The following is a 23864-nucleotide window of genomic DNA, read 5'->3' as shown; positions in this document are numbered from 1 at the left end:
CATTCGTGACCAAAATGCAACCTCCGGTGGACAGCAGACTCCAAAATGAGGCACAGATTCAGAGTTCCACATGAGGTGGTTATTAATTAGCAAATAATATGAATATTACAAACGTAAAAATTATGTGAGCTGGTTACATTGTAACCCTGTGTCCTAACAACATGCTACGTGACAAGATTTGCAGTGATAAGCAATTTTGGCTGTTTGCACTAGACAAAACACCAGATGATACAGCCATTCAGAAGCACAGAATAGTGCACTCACTGCACCCCAATGAAATGGTAAGGTTTATAATCTAATTTACGCATAATAAACCTCTTTAACATTATTACATGTACATGCTGAGTAACTGATATGTGTTGGCTTGCACACAGTTCTAGAGTTACATTTCAAATGGTTTATTTCCAAGATCTGAGGTGAACTATATCTGCTGCTGCTTTCATTAGTATGGCAAAAAATGTCATGTAAAACGGAATTCAAACTCACATTATTAGCTTTAAACCCTGAATAAAGCACATGAAGGTGTATTGTACCTGAGGTAAATATCGTCAGTTTATTCTGTTGTTCAGCTGCAAGAAATAGAAGCAGTTTCTAAAATATAAATTTTAGTTCTTGGTTAGGACAAAACATCCTTTTAATATGAAAAATGGTTCTTCTATTGAGTGCCTTTGCTTTTATTTAGAACAAAACTTTAATCAGCCTTGAATCAGCCATTATGCTGGCTGCGTTACCACCAGACGCAGATGAAGCGTCAAGCATGAGTGGTTTGAATGTTGTCAATGCAAAGACGCGAATAGACATCCTGCGGCACATTTTGCACGAATGAAGCGGCTCAAGCTGAGCGTTTTGCACGTTTGAATCGCTCAAGTTGAAAATTCTGTTCGTGTTAACTAATCAGGAACTTGCTCTTGTAGGGGAGTGATTATGACATAGTCCCTGTTGTTGGTGTCCCTAGGGGAATTCCTCTTGCTAACACTGGACAACAGTTCATCAAACTGAGCTAGGTTCAGTCTGAAGCACCGCTAAAAAGCCTTCATCATCCAGGTATAGTTTCTGAAGAAGTTGATGAGCTCACAGAGCTGGGTGCACCTCTGAAATGATCTAGTGGACCCAGACACGGCGCCGAATGAATTAACGCTGTTTTCAGCCTTCTTAAAGCACATAAAAACAGCTACTCTCTTAATAAAATCCATGTTAGCCACTTTGCAACAAAGCTAGAGTCACCAGGCAGACAGAAACCCTGCCCATGACATGAATGTCTATTGTGAAGAGAATTTGACACGAAAATGAAGCAAATTTGATGCACAAATGACACAAGCAAACTCAAAATGTTCACGTCTCTATTTATGTGTGAATATGATTTATCTGCGCTTCCAGAGTTTGGTGTGAACGCAGCATTAGGCTCGATAGTTAGGCAAACTTCTGCTGATGTCGTTAATCTGGCAACCTGTGCTTGTGTTTGTTTTGAACCAGGCGTGCAATGCTTAGTTCAACCACTGGGTGTCAAACTTACACTGCACCTTTAATGTAAAGTTTTTTTTCCTATGAGGAAATCAAAATCAAAAGGATGTGACATTAAAATGCACTCCAGAGAGCCTTTCTTTCATTCCATTATGCATGCAATGAAAGATTATACAGTACATGCAATTAAAGTCCATTTTTATAACCAGCCAATAGATGAATATGGATAAAACAATCTCCCTCAGTTTTATGGTAAAGAAATAAGTTATGTTACAGAAAAAAGACAACCAAAGTACACACAGAAAAGCAAACTGTGCTTGCCAACCCTGGCTCATTTTGATAACGTACCCCTATATACATTTCTGGAGAGCGCTAAAGATGTCCAAGGAGTTACGTTTTTTTTTTTTTTTTAGTTTTTGTTTTCGCAAATCTACCAGAGGTTGCTGGGTATTCTTTTTGGGATCTCAAATTTCTCTCGCGAGTGCCTTTAGCAACTGCTCTTCTTGCTCAAATCCACCAGAGGCCGCTGTTGACTGACTGACTGACCGATCAATTGACTCACCCACCCTTCTCCTTCTCTAAATCCAACCAAAAGTGTTTTTAAAAGCACAGATTGACCCGCTCACCCACTACCCTAAATCCAACCGCAATGTCCACGAGCATCATACTGCCCCGTAGCGTTCGTTTTAAAGATGAAATGCAGCCGTACGTACTTCTGGCTACATAACTCATGATCTCCAGAAACATATTGGCAAACCTTTTCAGAATGAGTCAGTACTTGAGTAATTTGCATGCAAGTCAGGTAGAATCTCCCTCTCTAAACAGTCAGGTCTTGGCCAGAGTAAATCACAGCCTGGACCTCAATTTATGCTGATAGTCAAAAGTCTACCTGAGAGAGACTACCAGATAACCAGCAGAACAATGAAATGTCACTTAGCGTTGTTTTGATTACACACGCGCACAGATAGAGCTCTTGTTTTAATTACATCTGTAATCAGAGCACAGCCGCTGATTGCGAGGGAGTATTGACAGCTCCCGATGCTCTCGACACGAGGACTCTGCGAGGGCCCAATACAGGCCCCAGGTGTTTGCATGCGATTTAATTTCAGAGCAGAGTGTGCTCTCGGCAGAGTCTGTGTATATGAAAATAACATCCCCGTAATTGAGTCAGAGATGATGGCCCTGACAGAAAATCCCGCATAGAACGAACCAGAACATTCTGTGAGACGAGTAGCTTTCATAAACAATCAGAAAAAATCAGGGCCTGTCTGTTGCCATAAACCCTCAAACCCATCAGAATCCTGTTCAAGGGCATTTCTGCACACTCAAATAGTCAGACGCTTTTTTGCTGTTACATTTTTAGAGCTAAAACCAGTGGGGTTCAGACTGCAAACAAAAGCATTTTTTCAGCTTCTGTGAGAAGTTAATTATCCTCAAAGTTCACGGAGACTGAAATGTTATCTTGCTAGGGAAATGTACTGTTGGTATAAGAAAACCACCAGAGATTTGGCTATTTTTTTCATGGGAGAGAAATCAAGAAAATACTTTTATTAGGGCTGCATGTAGGCTTGGGCGGTATCCAAATTTTGATATCGTCAAACCTCCTCCCTATTTTACCTCGATATCCGGTATTACCGTGCATAAAAAAAAAAAAAATTATGATGTAAGGCTCAGACAGCGTCACCAAACCGTTGGCTTGTGCCTATACCATTTACAAACTGAATACCGTATATGCAACCACACACACACACACACACACACACACACACACACACACACACACACACGCATACATAAACAGCATCCACGCGGATGCGCGCGTGCTAGCTCGCTCGGTAGTGATATTGTTAATCTGTGGCTCTTGTTCAACTATAATCCTAACATGTAAACTCGCCATTGCAGATCCTGCAATGTGACTATTGCAAATGTATCGATGCTGAAATGATGTATTGCGCAGCCCTAACTCTCATCAAGTTTTAGGTAATAATACAGTATGCATTTTTGAGGTACCAATATTGACCAATAAAGTGCAAATATAGCCCTTTTAAAAATGTAATGCAAACAGATCTTATACCTTTATTTCTGAGAGTGAAATTACAATTGAAAAATTCTGATATTGAAGGATTAAAGTAATTTTCTTAAGTGCTTCACAGTATTTAGCAGTACATTTTAACCACATAAAAACATATTCATGAAAAACTATATGATGAAATATTAATATTATATGTCTTTCTTAAGTAGGTCAAAAAGCCTTACATCGAGTAAGATTCAACATGATTTTAAAATAAAATACATTTTCATTCAATCACATTCAGCTTGCAATAAAGTGTCTAAAACATTACGTTCACTTCCACTTACATTATGTTCTTCTAAAGATTATATTTTCCAGTAATAAACACTTTTTTGTAAAGATAATGCTGTAATGCATTCATTTTCCTCAGGGGCATAGTTTCAAGGTTGATTAAAAGATATAAAATATACAGTAAGGAAACTTAAACTTTCATTAAAGTAAACTTGCATGTATTCATTTTATAACTACGTACCTCATGGAAACTTAAAATCCCACGCATTACATCCGTACAAGCCATATCTGTTCTGAGCCTAAAGAAAAACAAACTGTGGATGAAAGATGTACAGTCACTTCAGTGGCTCTCTGTTTCTCTGTCATTTGTTTTGCTCTGCTGTTCTGTATGTGTCACGTCCAGCTGATCTGGCGGTCTCAGACCCTGCTGAGGCATTGAAGATCCGTCAGCGGGTAAACGGAGAACACTTATTCTGTCCACCTTCAGCTCCCTGGGGCTTGAAACTCACTATATAACCCAGCAGCCGGCTATGTGTGTGTTTCAATACTGAAATGAATAGCCACAAATATCCCCCTTTTTCCTATGCCTCATGGTGCTTTGCATTAATTATGAGAGTAAGTTCTCTATAAAATGCTGTGTTGTTCATTTATTTATTTCTTACAGCTTAGTCCCTTTATTACACACACACATACACTACGGCCAATTTAGTTTATTCGATTCACCTGCACCACGTCTTTGGACTGTGGGGGAAACTGGAGCACCTGTAGTAGCGCAAAAAGCTGGGTGGTTTTAATTAAAATTTGGGTAAAATATGAACAAACCCAATGGTTAGGTAATGTTTTTTACATCTTATTTTTAAGAGTTACAGTAGGTCTGTCCACACACTGTAAAAAATGCTAGGTTCCACGTAATCGGTTTGTGTCAGACAACATGAAGGAATTAAGTTAACATTCATTCATTTTCTTGTCGGCTTAGTCCCACAACCCATCTCTGGGAAACACACACACACACACACACACACGTTTGTTTTTGTGAAAAGTGGGGACATTACAGAGGCTTCCATTCATTTTATACTGTCTAAACCGTATATTGTATTGCCCTCACCCCACCCCTCCCCTAAACCCAACCATCACAGGAGACAGTGTGCAGCTTTACTCTCTGATTAAACTCATTCTGTAGCATTTATAAGCATTTTGACAAATGAGGACATCACCAATGTCCTCATATGTCACCTCTTTTTTATAATACCTGTGTCATACCTATGTCATTTTACAGATTTGGGTCCTGATATGTCACAAAAACACGTACACCCACCCACACACACACACACATACACACACTACGGCCAATTTATCCAACCCAATTCACCTGTACCACATGTCTTTTGACTGTGGGGGAAACCGGAGCACCCGGAGGAAACCCACGCGAACGCAGGGAGAACATGCAAACTCCACACAGAAACGACAACTGATCTGAGGTTCGAACCCCTACATAACTCCTACATAAGTAACCCAAACAGTATTATATGTCTTAACACAAAAAATGAAAAAAAATATATAATAATTTACTCAGGTGTGGTTGAACTCGGGTCGGCGGTAACCTGACTACTGGACCACGATGGCACTGTTAAAGTGATGCGTTTGGGATAAAGAATAAGTATTGCACTGTTATCTGCCGCTATTGATGGCTTAATATTTTTCTCCCCCTTTTAGACTTCTGATTAAATTATGTCAGATTTATTAATGCACTAAATCATCTGATTTTCATTGAGCAGGTGTTATATTCATTAAAATTAATTATTCGAATTCTTACATTCACTAAGGTGCCGCTGTTTGGGGTCGAACTATAGTTACATCATCATTAACCTGCAGGCTGCATTTTGCTCACAGGGCTGCGAGAAAATAAATAAAAAGAGAGGAGCTGCGGGAAAATAATGAATAAAAAGAGTGAGACTATGGTCAAATAAACAAATAAATGAAAAAAGTACGACTGCTAAGAGTGCAAGCAGCTAGGGGCACCAGCCCTCGCGGCCAAAATACGGACCGGCCCACCGGGAGTTCTCCCGGTCCTCCCGATTAGTCAATCCAGGCCTGCACAAAGGCATTTGTAGCATTGTCCTCTTTTGAAAAATCTCATATAAATTTAAATTTGGTCACCAAAAGGGCACAATTTGGATTGAATCCTAAAAAGGGCAGTTTTTTCAGATGTATAAAATTATTTGTGGGGTATTTTGAACTGAAACTTCATATATACATTTAAGGGACATCCGGGACTTATTTTACATCTTGTACAAAGGGGAAAAATGGGTCCCTTTAAAAGACTGGCTGCTGTGAGGAGGCAGTGTTCTCCACACAGTTCATCCATCAAATATTAAAAAGCAACTTAATACAATTAACAAATTGCTTCAAGCTGACCACGAGTAACACCAATAACCCCAAAAAGTCTTTTTAAGGCAACATTAAGAATGCACATTGAATATTACTGTACTGCAGAGAATTTGAATAGAAAATAATCTGAAAGAACAAAACACTTCTTGTTCTCAAAACAGCACTGCTTTGAAATGATCTAGTGGACCCAGCACTGCTTTAATGTTACATTAAAATACCAAAGATAATGTTATTGGCATGACAAATTAAATAAGGCACAAGCCGAACACATCTCTCACTCAGTTTTCACTGTTGATACTGATGAATCAAAGTGCAACCTAATACTTTAACTGATTTGTTTCAGAAATTTCCCCAAAGTAGTCACATGTTGAAAAAGGTGCATAGTCTTTGTTTGCCTGTCTGTGTTTCAGATTAAAATAACCACATACAGTCTTTGTATCTGTGTAGAAATAATAATAACTCCTCACATTTTTATATCGCTTTTTCTAAACACTCAAAGCGCTTTACACAGTTTTGGGGGGAATCCTCATCCATCACCAGCGTGCAGCATCCAGCCTGATCTCATGAGAAAACGTAAGTATTTTTCGTTTTCGCAGTTTAGTGGCTAATTTGTACGAATTCGTACTTCAGTCGTACAAAATTGTAAGATTTTAAAAAGGAGGCGTGGCACCTAACCCCACCCCTAAAACCAACCGTCATTGGGGGATGAGCAAATCGTACTAAATTGTACGAATTAGTTACGAATTCATCCGAATTTGCCACTAAATTAAAAAGTTACAAATTGCCGTGAGATTGTGTTGGCAGCATCCACCTGCATGAAGCGACGACAGCCATATTTACACCAGACTGTACACCACACACCAACTGATTGGTGGAGAGGAGACAGAGTGATGAAGCCAATTATGATATGGTGATGGTTAGGAGGCAATGATGGACATGCCAGTGGGCAAATTTGGCCAGGATGCTGGGGTTAAACCTCTACACTTTATCGAAGGACATTCTGGGATTTTTAACAACCACAGAGACTCAGGACCTCCGTTTAAAGTCTCATCTGAAAGACGGCACTTACTGAGCAGTATAGTCCTCATCAATTGAGTGATTCAAAAAGAAAACCATAACTTTGAAAATCTGTATGTAATCAAAGAAACATGATGACAACAGCGCTCCTAGCGACCAAATGAGCAACCAAATAAAACTTTAGAGCTTCCTTAAATCGGGCTGAGCTCTTTTCTTCTTTGCAGATTTCTCAATTTTTAAAGTAGTGGTATTCGTTTTTAATCACATTGTATACTGGGGCGTTAGGACCCACACAGACCAAAGGTTGAGCACCCCATCCTCACTAACACCCCTTTCGGCAACAACCTACTGTAGCTTTCCCATTTGAGAGTTGCAGAGAGCCAGCTGCCGGTATATATGTTTGTGTGTATGTGTGTGTGCGTGCAATTCGCAAGACAGGATATGTTCTCAGAAATTTGAAATTCAAACTGGGTTCATGTGTGTAAATAAAAAATGAATAAACACACACCATACCTGTCAACCCTCCCATTTTTTCCGGGATTCTCCCGTATTTTACAGTTCTATTCCGCTTTCATCCTGTAATGGTATTTTTCCGTATTTCTCCCATATTTTCAGTCTTTCTCTGAAGGGGCAATAACATTGATGAACTGATTATCCCTATACGCAACCCACACTGCCGAACCACCAGGGGACGCCCCTTGGTCTTAACTCCTTCCCCAGTGCCCCGACAAGGACGCACTGAGACGCTATTTTTCCACATGTCAATGTTTATGAATACATTACACCAAAAAGGACAAGAGTAATCTTGAAAAAACTGTACTTTAGTTTAAAGCTACAACCCTTAGGCACCCATTGCAGCTAGTTGCTTTTCAATGCAAAGCTTAAAAAGAATGTATTTGCTAAATTTGTGTAAATTTAGCAGAAAACGCTTATTAGATATGGCATACATTAGGCTTTGGCGGTAATACGGTAATATGGTGTACCGCGGGATCTAAAAATAGCAACGTTGTCAGTATCAATACCGCTATACCGTCATAAAAAACAATGCACTTAAATAGGAGACAAGTATTAAATAATAAATAATATTTATTTAATGCTCGCAAATGCGTATGCGTGATTGTCATCACGGGACAGAGTGGAGGAGAGAGAGAGGTGAGGTAAGATGGCGAGTCATGTACCAAGTGAGCTGCAGTGTGTGTGTGTGTGTGTGTGTGTGTGTGAATACAGTAAGAGAGCATGCTGTGTCGCTTGGTGCTCTCTCTCTCTCTCTTTCTCTCTCTCTATGTGTGTGTGTGTGTGAATGAGAGAGAGAGAGAGAGAGAGAGACAGCACCAAGCAACATCCTTGATAGTTCATACTGTGTGATTGCTACTCACATGAACAAGCACCGATTTGACTGTGATTTTAGGCATTTGTCAGCGATTTCTCAAAACCTGTCGGCGAGTAAAAATTGGGGCTAAAATCATGAACCAGTGAGCCAGTTATGAACCCATGAGTCAGTCTGAACTCATTAAAGGGAATGTGAGATGCTCAAAACACACCCAGAACTGATAAAGAGAATAAGCACAACCCTGTTAGACCATGCACCCTGGCACAAACCGTATTTTTCTATCCTTAAAATATCAAAAGTTGATTCGTACAGGTCCTCAATGCTTTTGCACCATGCGCTTTAAACTCTGTCGCCTGTTAAAATAGAGCCCTAAGAGTTATTACTTTTGTTAGCTCATGTTAATTAATGTAGTGTAGTTACTTTAAATAAGTTTAAATACACCTTATTGAAGTAAAACTGTAATAACCATGGTCTCATTTAACCATCGTTTTACTACAAATACATTGGTTAAAACAGGGGTGCCCAAACTCGGTCCTGGAAGGCCACTGTCCAGCAAAGTTTAGTTTCAACCCCAATCAGATACACCTGGGCTAGCTAATTAAACTCTTACTAGGCTAAAATCTGCAGGACACCCGCCCTCCAGGACCACGTTTGTGTACCCCTGGGTTAATCTATGGTTAGTAAAGCAAAACCATGTTTAATTTGTGGTGACCATGGTCAAACTATAATAACCTTTTATTTTATTGTATTACTTTTTTTTTCATTTCATAAATTCACACCTCAGAAGAAAAAAGGGTCCCACTTTATATTAAGTGTCCTTAACTACTATGTATTTATTTTTTGATGTAAGTACAATGTACTTACTGTGTTTGTAAAGTATTTGAGAACACTTGTGGTGCTTTTGAGTTGGGATAGAGGTTGGGTTATGGACAGGTTTGGTGGCATGGGTAGGTTTAAGGGTGGGTTAAGGTGTAAGGGATGGTCAACAGTGTATTTACAAATGTAATTACAAAAGTTAATTACATATGTAATTACATACAGGTATTTAATCAAGCATAAGTACACAGTAAACACATGTATTTACACAATAAGTACACTGTAACAAACTATTAATTCATATGTAAGTACATATTAATTAAGGCCACTTAATATAAAGTGGGACCGAAAAAAGTATGTAACATAACATGAACAAAAGTAAATGACTGTAACAGTCCAGTTTTTGATGTAATGCATATAATTTAAAGCTTCTTATTATAAAGTGGAACAAGATTTAATTTCTAATTTTTAAACATCTTATTAAATACAATGAAAACCTACATACAGTAGGTAAAAATGGGCAAAAATAAAATGAAATAACCAGCTGGAGTGGCTGAGGAACTAGAGGAGTCTAGAGCCAGGCACAGGCTAAATCAAAACTGACTTTTCTGATGCAGAATTTTCACTTTTCTGAAAATATTCTGCATAAATATAAGTGCTCCCTGATAGCGGTTCAGGCGCCGGTAATGGCCGTATCAGGTCATGTAAATGAGCTCGTTAACTGTGTCTGTCTCTGGACTTTGCTGAGCGTGGCATAAACCTGCCTCATCTCCAGCGGTCATATTCTCTATAATGGTGCATTTGAGAGCTCAGAGTCTGCTCTCATTCTCGTCTCTCACCGAGAGCTTAGCAAAAAGGCAATAAACCCCAGTAAATTACTGTGAAATACAGCACAGACAGAGAGAGAGAGAGAGAGAAAGCAAGAAACCAAAGAAAGAAAGAATCGTGAAAGATCACGTTGCATCATGCACATAAAGAGAAACGGATTTTCATCCCTCAAATGTCAAAAGAAGAAACACACACAGTACATGATTTCAAATTGTGGCACATCAAACACTACAAGATATTATTAAGCTTATCATGGAGCAGCTCATGTTATCTCAAACAGCAAATCGTTATTGAGTGCGTTTGCATGGACATAAATAGTCAGATTTTAATGGGATTAAGACAATACTCTGATTAGGAGTCTACCATGTAAACAGTGATTTTTGAATAATTTAATTAGATTAGGGACATAATCGAACTAAACAGAAATCAGATTAAGACATGTGGAGTATGGCGATTTTAGTCGCATTATTGAAATTCAGTACAGACATGTAGACACATCAATCAAACTACTACTGTCTTATAGGATTTTTGCTGCATTTTGCAACAGGATAGTCTATACACATGAGATTGTTTGACACTATCATCTGCACCTACCAAGTCAGTGTAGGACCATTTTTTTCCCCTTACGGCGTGCGGTATCAAATTTAATTAAAACAACACTCTTCCAGCAGTTCATAGTCGCATCCAATATCTTGTTTGTCACAAGGGGCATGCATGAAATGTTCCTGAAATGTTCCATAAATACAAACAAAACAAAATAAAATAAACTTTTATAAAAATTTAAATTAAAAACAACAAAATGAAATTAAATTAAACAGAGCAAAATTAATAAGATAAATAAATAAGAACAAAACTAAATAATAAAAAGAACAAAACAAAGCAAAATAACAACAAAATGAAATAAGAAAATAATAATAATAATAATAATTATAAAACAGAACAAATCGAATAAAATAAAACAGAACAAAATAAAATAAAACAGAACAATAAAAACTAAACAAAATAAAACAGAACAAAATACAATAAAACAGAACAAAATAAAATGAATTAAATATACAATTAAATTCAATTAAAAATCAAATAAAAAGAACAAAATAAAATAATAAAACAGAACAAAACAAAGCAAAATAAGAACAAAATAAAAAAGAACAAAATGAAATAAAAAATAAATAAAATAAACAGAACAAAATAAAATAAAATAAAACAGAATAAAATCTAACGAAAAAATAACAATAAAAACAATAAAAAATAATTAAAAAATAAAACAGAACAAAATAAAATAAAAAAGAACAAAATAAAATAAAATACAATTCAATTCAATTAAAAATAATATAAAACAGAACAAAATAAAATAAAACAGAACAAAAGGTTTATGTTAATTTGACAAGATTTTCTGACAAGATTTTCAGTGGTTGTTGAAGGCAACATATTCTGGGCAGTTCAGGAATAAACTATTCTGTGAGTGGTGTTTTCCACTTCAGAAAACCTTAGTTAAACTGCTACAGTATATGAGACATTCTGCTGTGTATATTACAGATGTTTCTGAGCTGAATGCTCACCTACACATTCTAACATTAAGCCCTTACGTAAAAACAATTACTGTCTGCATTTTGCTAATGAGTGCTTCATATTCTCCTCTAATGAGATGAACATGGACTGCTGCATTAAGTGTTATTTTCATGCCTGACTGGCATAAAAACCATACAAGCCAAACACTTCTATTGGTTCTGGAACAACAGAGCAGCAATCCTGAGTTATTTGTTAATCACATTCCGCCCATAGGATGGAGTTTAAAAACCTGGAGGACCATTAAGAATCACTTCAGTGTATTTCCAGCTGTCAGGATTATTATTATGAAATTAATATAGTGATTTCGCCAACTAACATTCTTTTTTTTTTTTTTTCTAGATGAGATATTGGAAGGCGGGGTAGAAAGACTGATGTCCAGATCCTGAATTAATGGAAATTAAAATGAATATTTACTAATGAAGTGTGTAATTTGTACACTAATTATCTCCAAACATAATAAAGCAAGATTGATGGTTTTTTATAATGACACGAATTCATACTGTTTACAGAAGCAGTGATATTTTAGTGCTATATATTCATTTAAAATTACTACAAATTTGAATAACTAAAACTAAAATTATATATATGTAAGTATATAACAGTTCTGTCTGGTTCTTGAATCTGATTGGCAGATAGCCTTGAGATATTTTGCCAATAACAGCACACAAAGGCCTCTTCACCTTTGTTTATTACTCAGCCCACATTCAAGAAGAGGACGCCCCACAGTTTGAAAAAATTGCAGCTAATGGACAACATCATGCACTTTTGAGGCTTTTTTTAGTCGAGAATGCAGTTGTTTAGATTCCAACTATGCAGTTTATTTATAAGGATAGTGGCTATTTTAAAATATTTCTAATTTCTGAGAGACAGAGTGTTGGCGTCCATCGGCCAGATGGTTGATGTTGTCTATCCACAAGACAGTGCCAGGACCGCATATTAAGCCCTTGCTTAGAAGATTAAAACTGTGTGTTTTCTAACTACAGCTAATCAAATCATTATTAAATTGGTGTGTGATTTCTAAATCGATCTCTCTCTTTTGTATAGATTGCAACTATGCAGTTTATTTATAAGGACAGTGCCTATTTTAATACAGTTACTTTCCTATCTTTTTTCTCAACAGTATTATTCAGAGACCTCACCTCCGAACACCCCCTCCTTATCGCAAACACAACAGCAGTCTGGTAGTGATTGCGCTGCTTTTTTCTAGGTAAGTTATTGTGATATCCCGATTTCAGCAGAGAAATACTGTAGACTGTAACACTGTAAGAGGATATCTGGGCATTTAATGTCTAGTTCAGCCTTGTAATCTTAAAATGTCAGCAAAATCAGCTGTTTTGTCATCATTTCATACATTACGCTTGAGAATCATACAAACACTAGCTCTAAAGTGACGTTGGTGAATTAGTAACGCCTTCTCTTGTTTTGACGTCAGCTGCAGACGTGAATGAATGGCAGAAGTAGTTCCCAATACAAAAGGGTTTTTAGACTCTCCGGGTTTCATTTTCTTTTTTATATAAACGATTGTGCCATCAAACTGTTGTATAAACGCAACATCACACTCATAGCAGTGTGATATGGCCTGCGGCCTCGTATCAACGCACGCCTCCCACCAGTGCTGATATACAGCCATATCGCACTGCTACTCGTGTGATATTGCTCATATACCCAACAGTTCTGTTTGGTACTCGACTCTGATTGGCTGATAGCTGTGCGATATTTTGCATTAAAAGCACTCATACAGCCTCTTCACTCTTGTGTATTACTCCGCCCACATAGAGTGACAGCAGTTCAATACTCACTACAGTTTGACAAATATTGAAGTTGTTGGACAACATAATGTACTTTTGAAGCCTTTTTTAGGCAAGAATGTAGTTGTTTAGATCGCAACTATGCAGTTTATTTATGAGGATAGTGCCTATTTTAAATATTAAAATTTTGGAGATCGGCGGCCATCAGCCTGTCATACTGAGCCAAAGGCGGTTGTGCCACACGATGGCGACAGAGACAGCTAAAGAAGTCCTTAGGGAAGAAAAACTCAATGTTTTCTTTTCATAAATCTAATATTCTCATTATAAAACAGTTAGTCTCTTTCTTTTGTATGATGTAGTGCTCTATTTATACCATGGTAATCTGCTAGTCCTTTGCTTGGCTTTTTCAGGGTTTATTATTGCGATCTCCTAATCAGCAGATCTCCTGCAGATGTGAATGAATGAATGGCGGAAAAAAGTAGTTCCTCGTACAACAGAATTTGTGAGACTCTGATTGTGAGTTTTAAAAACTTTGAACACTGTAAATCAATGATAATAATAAGCCACGGCAGTATATTTTGAAAAACAAAAACAGGTTCACCAACTTTAAACCTCTTTAATTAAATGAGACCTGGTTTGTTTATTTGAGCCAATTTAAAATTTAACCCCCCTTATTTTACTACACAAAAGCAACACAGCTGTATTTTGATTGACAGACTTTAGATCTATTTGCAATTTATGCTATTAACATTTTTACAATGTTAACAAAAAAAAGAGAGAGAGAGAGAGAGAAAAAACATATACAATCTACAGTTAGAAAGCTGTCCTTAGACTTTAATCATTTAAAATGTGCATGGCTAAAATCTTTTTTTAGAAGCACAGCACAGCTTCATAATATCCTTCTTAATAGAATCATGTCAGAAAAGGGCCGGCGGTAGTTCTCCGACAGTTTTATTCCTTTATTCATTTTGATCAATCAGCTTCTTGATAAGGATCACACACACACACAGGCTGTAGATGGGACTCATATCAGCCACATGGTGTCTCATCAGAGCTGAGCAGAGATGAGAGAAAACAGCAGGAATGTTTCTGACAAACCAGACTGCGGCTGCTTTCACAGTCCTGCTGCCTGAGGTACGAGTCATATGAACTCTGTCAGGCGGCTTCAAACAAATCAAATTTTCCTCAGAAAGAGAGCAATGAAAGAACGAGAGACACACATGGTCACAGGGAAGACGAGAGGAGTCATATGAGAGAAAGTAAGCACATTAGAAAAGGGCCAGAGCCTAAAATGAACTCCAAGTGTGTCAACAAACCTGTCAGTATCACAGTGCCGCACTACCTAGTAAACTGTTGCCTATACATTTACAGCAATTTTAAGCACAATCCTGACACAAAGCTGCTTTCAAAAGGTCATAATCATGCTGCTTTCACATCCCTGCGTTTCAATCCCATAATGCTTTTGGTCAAGGTATGGTAGGTGAAACCAAATCCATAGAAGATGGTGTATCAAGTGCAACACAAAGTCTTTTAGCTTCCTATGATGCAGTTTAAACCTTGATTATACAAAGGTAGGAGCAAAACTGTAGAAGGGTTGATGAGATGATGTTACATTTTTCTCAATGAAATGAAAATCAAAGTCCCTTCTGGCCCGTTTCCACTGAGTGGTACAGTACGGGTTGGTGTGGGTCAGCTTTATCAGGCTTGTGTTTCCACTGCCAAAAGGGTACCAATGGTGTACGACAAAGTTTCAGTCGACGTCATTCTCGCTCGAGGAAATGTCAAAATAAAGCTATAAAGGTCATTCACAAATCATATGAGAAGACTTCTCACAAAACAGATGCTTTATACCCATAAATACTTGTGTATAAATGTTCATTACTAACCTTTCTATGAACATGATTTGATTATAACTGTACATCAATAAATGTGAAATAGCCTACTGTAACGTCTGCAATTATGTAAAATAAATAAATAAATATATGCAACATATATGAACACACAAAGACCCTTTAAGTCTCCGATACGTTACCAAATACAGAGAAACTACACACAACATACATTTAGTTCTTATTTGGGTTCAATACAACACGCAACATATAGCCCAGTCAGTGCAAACCTCTCATCTGTGTCTTTAATCTTCACCAGCACATGTAACCTCTTGTTAGAAAGTATTTCTGTCAGTCTGAGTTTATAATAGTCCAAAAGGTGATCATAATTGTTAAACATGGCAGCTTGTTCATGATTCAGGTTGCTGAAAGAATCATTTGCTCCTTTGTTTTTTGTGGATTCTCCTTTGTTTTTCTCGCACTTCTCTTTCGTGTTTGTCTGTTTCTGAAAGGATCAGATGTCAGAAGCACTTCAGTAATCACGCCGGACGTTATAATCATCAGCTTAAGAAGTTTGTTATTTTAAATATAGAGGCGCAGGAAGTGCATACGAGCTCTCTGGAGAAAGCGAAACCACTTGAGCATTGAGGCGATCTCATAAAACAAAAACGTGACACGCAGATTCTTCTTGGCTTTGTGGTTGTTCATTAAGATAACGACAAAGTTTGTTTGAGCTCAGGTCGACCATGCCTTGTTATTATATGTATATATTATTATGATGCAATGTATTAGCTGTGTATTTAAAAATGAAGGTTCCTTTGTTTTCATTCTCATGGCTTGTATGCACAAGTGACATTTCTCTGTAAACCAATAGCATTCAGCTGGGATTCATTAGAATTGCATTACATATTTGATGATGATGATGATGATGATGATGTTAGTGAAAAAAGCCTTTATTTGTCACATACACTATGACATGTAGCGAAATTGGACCCCTCCAATTATACACAAACATCACACATTTCAGGGGAAGACAGGTCAGATGAGAGGTAGCACGAGAAAAAGGTGAAAGGTGAAAAAAGGCCCCTCCCAGACTGCTCTTAAAGTGGGACAGTGTAAGATCGGGGGGAGGGGAGAGCCCCAGCAACAAGCACATAAACACATAGGTATAAAATCACACAGATGGAGATAGTCCATCTGGTCATGTAGCTAGAAGAGCGCTGGTTCCAGACCTGCCTTCACACACTGGGGGTGAAAGCACATGAAGGCATGGGACACTGGGGAAGGCAGTGATTGTCTATCTGTAGCTGTGTACATGTGTGTACATGTTTGTGTTCATGTGCATTTCAACAGGCGTCTTTGGGACAGGGAGGAGGAATTTAGAGCTTCTCGTTATCTTGTTATAATTGAAATCATCAATAAAATTAATCAACAACTATTTTGTTATTTAAAACGTTGTCATATTTTGATATCCATATTCATGTCTATAATTTTTTTCCTCTTTTGGCTGAAAAACAAAAAGATATCTTTTTCCAATCATTTTTGGCCGCCCAAAATTCAGTGCATCACTACGTTTACCACAATATATTATCACGGTGTTAAATTTAAAATAGACTAAATGGCAGATCTAAGGAGCCGTAAATGACAAAAATAATCATAATTTTTGCCCATCAAGCAAAATAGTTTCTCCTCCTCTGTAAACCTAACAAATGATGAATTTGTAATTTAGATAATAAAGCAGCTTATTACGAACTAGTTACATTGTTAGTTAAAGTTCCTTTTACCTGTAATGACCAACTCTGGATCATTGGAGATACCTTCCCAGCGCTACATTTTTGGGAACCACAAAATAAGGGTCAGAGAATCTAAAATAAAGTTTTCTCATGCATGTCATTTGCACATCCTTCTCGTAAACCTACAAGAGGCTGCTGTGAACATTTCTGCAAATCTCAAATATGTTATAGGGCAATATTTGCTCATCATATGTGCTATTTACATGCCCTTCTTGCACATGTCCATGAGAAGCTAGTCTGCTTGTCATGCAAATATCAGCTTGCCATTGACTGACCCACCCACCCCCTTCCCTAAACCCAACTGACAGTGGTTTCATAAGCAGACTAGAAGAGGAAAGCATGCTTTTACCACAGTTTCAGAGAGTTTTTTATTTATTTTTTATCAATGTTTAACCCTGTTTCTGGAAATGTCCTTCACCGGACTCAAACTCCATCAAACTCAACCTACCAAGTCTGACACCACACAAGGCAAGCTACTGAGCAAACTGACCACACCAAAGAAGCCATTCATATACAGGCAATCGATCAACATGGGGACGTTGCTTTTTGTTCGAATTTGAAAATTAGGTTGACGTCAGAACCCAACATCAGGCCGAAGTCAATGTCGAATGTCCAACCTGAAATCAACCAAATATCAACATCTAATGATGTTACAACTTGACGTTGTGTGGACATTACCACTGTGACGTCTATCAGGCATTGGACGTTGGTTGCCATACCTGACAAAAAAAATCAGTATTTGATGTCATCATGTTAGTTTAAGATGTTTCCTATCGTTAGATTTTGGTCACATTCCAACACAACCTAAAATCAACCAAACATCAACGTCATTTGACGTCGTTATTTGATGTTAAAATAACGTTGTCTTTAAACGCTGGGTAGACGTTCAATTTTGGTCATCTGACGTCACAACCTAAATCTAACCTAAAATTAACATCTTATGACGTTGTGTGCCTGCTCTGTTGTGTTACAAACCAAAATGCAGGTTTGTTTAGACACAATGTATGGACTTTTTAGATGGTCCCTTGTCCTTGTCTTTTTCTTATTGACATTTATGCATTTTGCAAAGGCTTTGAGTCCAGTTTATTCAAAGCACATAGTTTAGCAATATGTGTGCTACCAGTGATTAAGCCAATGATTATTGCACAACCATAATGTAATGATGTGCATAAAATGGTTCTTTACCTCCACATTGTGTAATAAAATCATTTAATGGACAGCTATTATCTGAATCAGACATTTAGATATGCTGAATGAAATTTTAGTTCAATGTGATTTAATTGTGGGGTGTAGCTATTGAAACAATAGTACAAAAAAAGAAACTAAGCAGCAAACTGATTATATTTGAAGCAGCTCGTCATTATTGTGGTCATAGCTCGTTACAACAACGGATATTGGAATGATATTGGATATTGGAATGGATACATTTCATTGCTTTGCAGTTTATTCATTTTAGCCTGGAGTTAGATGTAGCTGTCTATGTATACAGTAAGGCAGCTCACTAGGTTCGTGGTACAAGTTTCTGAGTCACTGTCATGTAGACCTGTTATATTCCAAATTCATGGTGTGTTTGCATATGTTGCAATTTCAAGTCTGGAGACACAAACCCAGTTGAGTGACACTCACACTCACACACACACACCCACACACACACACACACACACACTCACACACACACACACACACACACACACACACACACACACACACACACACACACTCACACACACTCACACACACTCACACACACACTCTCTCTCACACACACACACACACACACACGCATGCACACACACACACACACACATCAGAGCTTCTTTTAGGCTCATTTTAGGCATTTCTGTCTTGAAGCAGAGAGCTTCAGCAATTTGTGCTTTGATCTTCTCTTCCAGTCCAAAGAGAGAGAGAGAGAGAGAGAGAACACAGAGAGAGAGAGAACAGAGAGAGAGAGAGAGAGAGAGAGAGAGAGAGAGAGAGAGAGAGAGAGAGCAGGATGTTGTAAAGGAAGCGGCCTGATTCAGTCTACATTTTTTCTTCTTTGTTCTTTGTTTGGGTTTTTCCTTTTATTTTTTATTTTTGTACTTTGAATTAGCCTGAAAACTTTGCATTGCTTTAGAACTGCAGAACTTTTTTTCATTGAACACACTCATTGGCAACTTTGTCGGTTTACCCGTTCAATTGCTCATTAATGTATAAACATCTAATCAGCTAATCACTTATAACAATGTTCAAGCTGAGCATCAGAATAATAAAGAAAGGTGGTTTAAGTCCCTTTGAATTTTACAAATTGTAAATCTATTGGGATTTTCATGCACAACCATTTCAAAATGACAGCCCAGACTCATTATTGATATGTACCCCTGTATACATTTCTGAAGATCGCGAAATACATCCCAGGAGATACATTTTTTGTTTTCGCAAATCCACCAGACGCGGCTGTGTACACTTTTTCAGATTTCACTTAGTTCACACTTAGCTGATGATTGATTATAAAGCTTGTTTGACATGCTGTCCAGGAAGAGAGCCCTGAACTCATAAGATCCTCGAGCCCGGGGCTTCCTCCCGTTTGCAAGGCGACAGGGGAGTTTGAGCTCAAGAAGATCTTGACGACTCCCCTGCTGTAGTAGCTAACAAACAGATAGTGATTGCTCTTAAGAGATAACTACTTACTAGGAGCAAGACTATGGTGCCGATTTGGATTAGTCAATTAACTTAAGTTCCATGTGTTTAGACGGTGGGAAGAAACCGGGGAACCCGGGGGTAATCCACGTGAGCAGGGGGAAAATATGCAAACTCCACACAGAAACATCTGCTAGCTTGGTATGGACTAGAACCAGTGACATTCTTGCAGAGAGGCAATAGTGCTAATCATTGGGCCATCATGCCACCCATCTAGGAAAGGAGGATGAGTAGGGGTGGAAGGAGGGATTCTTCAAAATGAAGATGGTTATGATATGGAACTTGGGGTATTTATAGCGGCTTTGGAATTGTCGGATTGGTGAATCATAAATTGGATAATGCGGGACCGGCTGCAAGCAATCATAAGCACGTGATCCTCTCGAAATTAGTTTATAAATAAACTTCACTTCAAATTTCTCTCACGAATGCCTTTTCTGCCTACTATTCTCACATAATTGCACCAGCGGCTGCTGTCAACTAACTGACTGACTTACTAGCTGATCCCCACCACTCCATTCCCTAAACCCAACCAATAGTGTTTTCAAAAGCACAGATTGACAAGATCACCACCTTCCCCTTAACCCAATTGACAGTGTTTTAAAAAGCAATCCAGAAAAAGAAAAACCCTCGTGGCCGCCTGATTTTTACCACGTTTTTAAATCTTACCACGTTCTCACTCTGTCATTTACGTGTTAATTTAATTTTTTGCCTTTTGTTTTTGTTTAACCTGCTTTCTGGAACAGTTCTTCTACAGAGCAAAACTCTTGACAACTGCAAGAAACATGACATAAGAAAAAACAAAACAAACAAAACTGGATGCAAAGCACTACACCTGCACCCCACCTCCAGCTAAACAACAAACGACTGCCATCAGTTCACGGTCTCCAGGTAAAACAATTAGTTTGACTAAAATAAAAAAAGGATTATTAAGGAGATGCAGTGATTGTCTAACGTACTGTAGAAGCAACTAATATAGTAAGATTTTTTTGGGAGACGATTTGCACATTTGTTAGTTTATTGTTTACTGTTCATTTTCTTACTATACATTTTAAAGGTTTAAAATCACGGTTTGCCTTAATATAAATAATTTCATGATAGTACTCTTAGGCTTTTCTGAAATCTTTATCTCAATGGTCAGTCAATTAACTTAACTTATAATACAAAACATTCAAAAGTAGCAAACACATTACTTTACATGCTTTCATTAATCTATATATATAGCACGTATAGCTCAGGGCTCAGAAAGTTCTCAAAACATAATACTATCCTACATTTTCTAAAGCAAAATGAAGGTGTAGGTTATATAGGTGGTAGTTAAATGCAGAGCTTCTATATAAAAAGGTAAAAATAAATAAATAAACACCTGTGAGTTCTGAAAGAAATCAAACCTTAGCCAGGTATGAAAAAGTTGTGCAAAAGTAACTCAAAAGATATATAATGCATTACTTACCGTAAAAATAACTAAGTAACGTAACAAGTTACTTTTTGGGGGAATAACTCAATATTGTAATGCAATACTTTCAAAAGTAACTTTCTCCAACACTGGCAATAGTATATGAGTGTGTGTGTGTGTGTGAATAGATTGTATGGGTGTTTCCCAGTATTGGCTTGCGGCTGGAAGGGCATCCGCTGCGTAAAACATATGCTGGAATAGTTGTCGGTTCATTCCGCTGATGACTTCTGATAAAGAAGGGGCTAAGCTGATGGAAAATAAATGAATGAGTGTTCATTTTCTTTCCGAAGTTGACCAAGATGAATGTCTATCTTCCAATATATGTTAAATCAGCTTTACTTGCGGCACTCCTCTTAACAAAGAGAGTGGATCCGGTCAATAAGAAGGATTTTAACTACCCGTTACTATACTGTTCTTTCTCTTTTGAACAGATCTGCTGCTCAATAGGGTGTGAAAATCCTCTCAGCCTCTCTTCTTACCACTATTAGTTCTAATTAGCACAGAGTTGCAGCCATTATGTCCCGATTGACTCTCAAGAGTGGCTGTGTGTTCTTTATTTAGGCTATTAAAACTCCCAACACCTCATCTCTCAAACCCAGAGAGCACCATTACTCTTTAGGGATGAGACTAGTGGAGGAGGAGAATAAAGTGGCGGAGAACAAAAGAGAATGAAGTGAGTATCCATGAAACTATTAATGTGGCTTTCCTATTTGTACCTTTTGAACTCTGTAACTTTTAAATTAATGAATGTGTTTGTGTTCTAATTTAATGATTCCAGTTAAGTAGTTTTCTGAAATGGTTTACCAGACTTCAGAAATATAATACAGTCCAGTCAAAGCCCTTTGGCTTTATTAATGATAGTTCATTTATTTGCACAATGACGAGAAAATGAAAGAGCTGACGGTTTCTTAGAGACGGATCGAGAGTTAGCTTAAAGGGGTGGTCCAGAGTGTATTTTTAAGGCTTGGTTGTGTTTATGGGGTGCATAGCAATGTGTGCTCATGCTTCATTTGTAAAAACAAATCATGTTATTTTTTAAATATATCTTACTTTGTTTATATATAGCTACTCAGCTAATATGAAAACAACTGTCACAGTTCCTAGTTCCTATGAAAGCCTGCCCTCAAGAGGCACTGATTGGTCTGCTAACACAATTTGCTGTGATTTGCAGATCGACTCTATGCCACCAGGAAGCGTTAACACACGCTTTGCCATTGTGTAAATACTGTCAGTCAGTGTAGCTGTTTCAGTTTGAGCCTGAATCAGACAGAAAATGAAGAGGACACAAGCTATGTTTCAATCCACCTTTTTTATGCGCATTTTGCAAATGCGCATAAAAAAACCAGTTGATGGAAACGCCATGATGCACATTAATTTTAAAAATGTGCATAAAAAACGTATGCGCCTAACTGGGTAGGATAAACTTTTTATTAGATAAGAAAATATGCGCTTAAACTGCGATGGAAACACTTTTACCGCACAAACTCCAGCATGTGCATTAAAAAAGGTCATGTGATTTTATTAAAAGAAATTATGTGATGCTTAAAATGTGTGTGAATGGACAAAACGTCAGGCTGAGCACATTATAAAACATCTGAAATGCTGTTTTGGTCATTATAAAACGCCTTACCATTTCAGTATTAATGTTATTATATTATTAATGACCTCCAGAATCGAGAGCGCCTGTGCTCCGGGTCTGAAACCTTCAAATTTTTTTTGCTTGTCAGGATTGTCTTCTGAGGCGCATTCATTTAGAAAAGATTGATGCAGCTTCTCCTACTGCAGCAAATGCAGTTTTTACTGTTAATATTTGGCGCCAGTTAATCAGGAAGTGACAATTTTGTTCGCTTTGACTCGTTGGATAGAAACGCTGCTTCATTCGCACAACTTTTATGCGATAATCCATTTTTTGATGGAAACATAGCTACAGTTGAACCTCAAGCCTGCTCTCTAAAATTAAATCTGACAAGTGTCTTTTACATATATTCAGAATAAGCATGTGTAAGTAATATGAAATGTTCACATATCTTTCGCGAGTTGGTTATTTGAGATGTAGAACGCAAGGAAAGTGGCAGCATAGAGAAGCAATGCAATGCTGGTGAAGATTGTGGGTGTTAACAGCGGTTTGACGGATAAATATCAATTTGTAACTAAACTGTTAACGGTGCCGAACCACATTTCACGCTGTTTACATCCTTTTTTATGTCCTTGCTACATACAATTATTGCTTGAAACTGTGTAATGTAATTGATAATTTTAACAAATAAAAATATTTACAGGTTGTGGCTCACAATCCACAGCTTCTTCTATTATGGTTGAAGCTGCTCCTTCTTTGAGGAGTTTCAAGTCGAATCCAGCATGGAACTGAGAGAGATTTTGAAAGCTGTCCTTTGTCAGATGCTAGCTATATACTTTTATAATTCTCTGGAACATAATTAAAATTAAATTGTAAGCACTTCTCTCTTTATGTCATTTGCTTTGGAAGCCTATATACAGAAACAGAACAAGCTCTGTGGAAATACACAGCATTTTAGCTTTCTCTGCTACAGCAGTACAGCGCCTCGGGCCACACCCCTTCGATGCGTGGGTTGTATGTGCATAACCTAAAAGGTTTATGATCTCATTAACTTGAATGTACTTTTTTGTTGTCG

Source organism: Danio rerio, chromosome 6 (genome assembly GCF_049306965.1).
Source record: "Danio rerio strain Tuebingen ecotype United States chromosome 6, GRCz12tu, whole genome shotgun sequence".
Taxonomy (NCBI): domain Eukaryota; kingdom Metazoa; phylum Chordata; class Actinopteri; order Cypriniformes; family Danionidae; genus Danio; species Danio rerio.
This window is presented reverse-complemented; position numbering follows the sequence as displayed.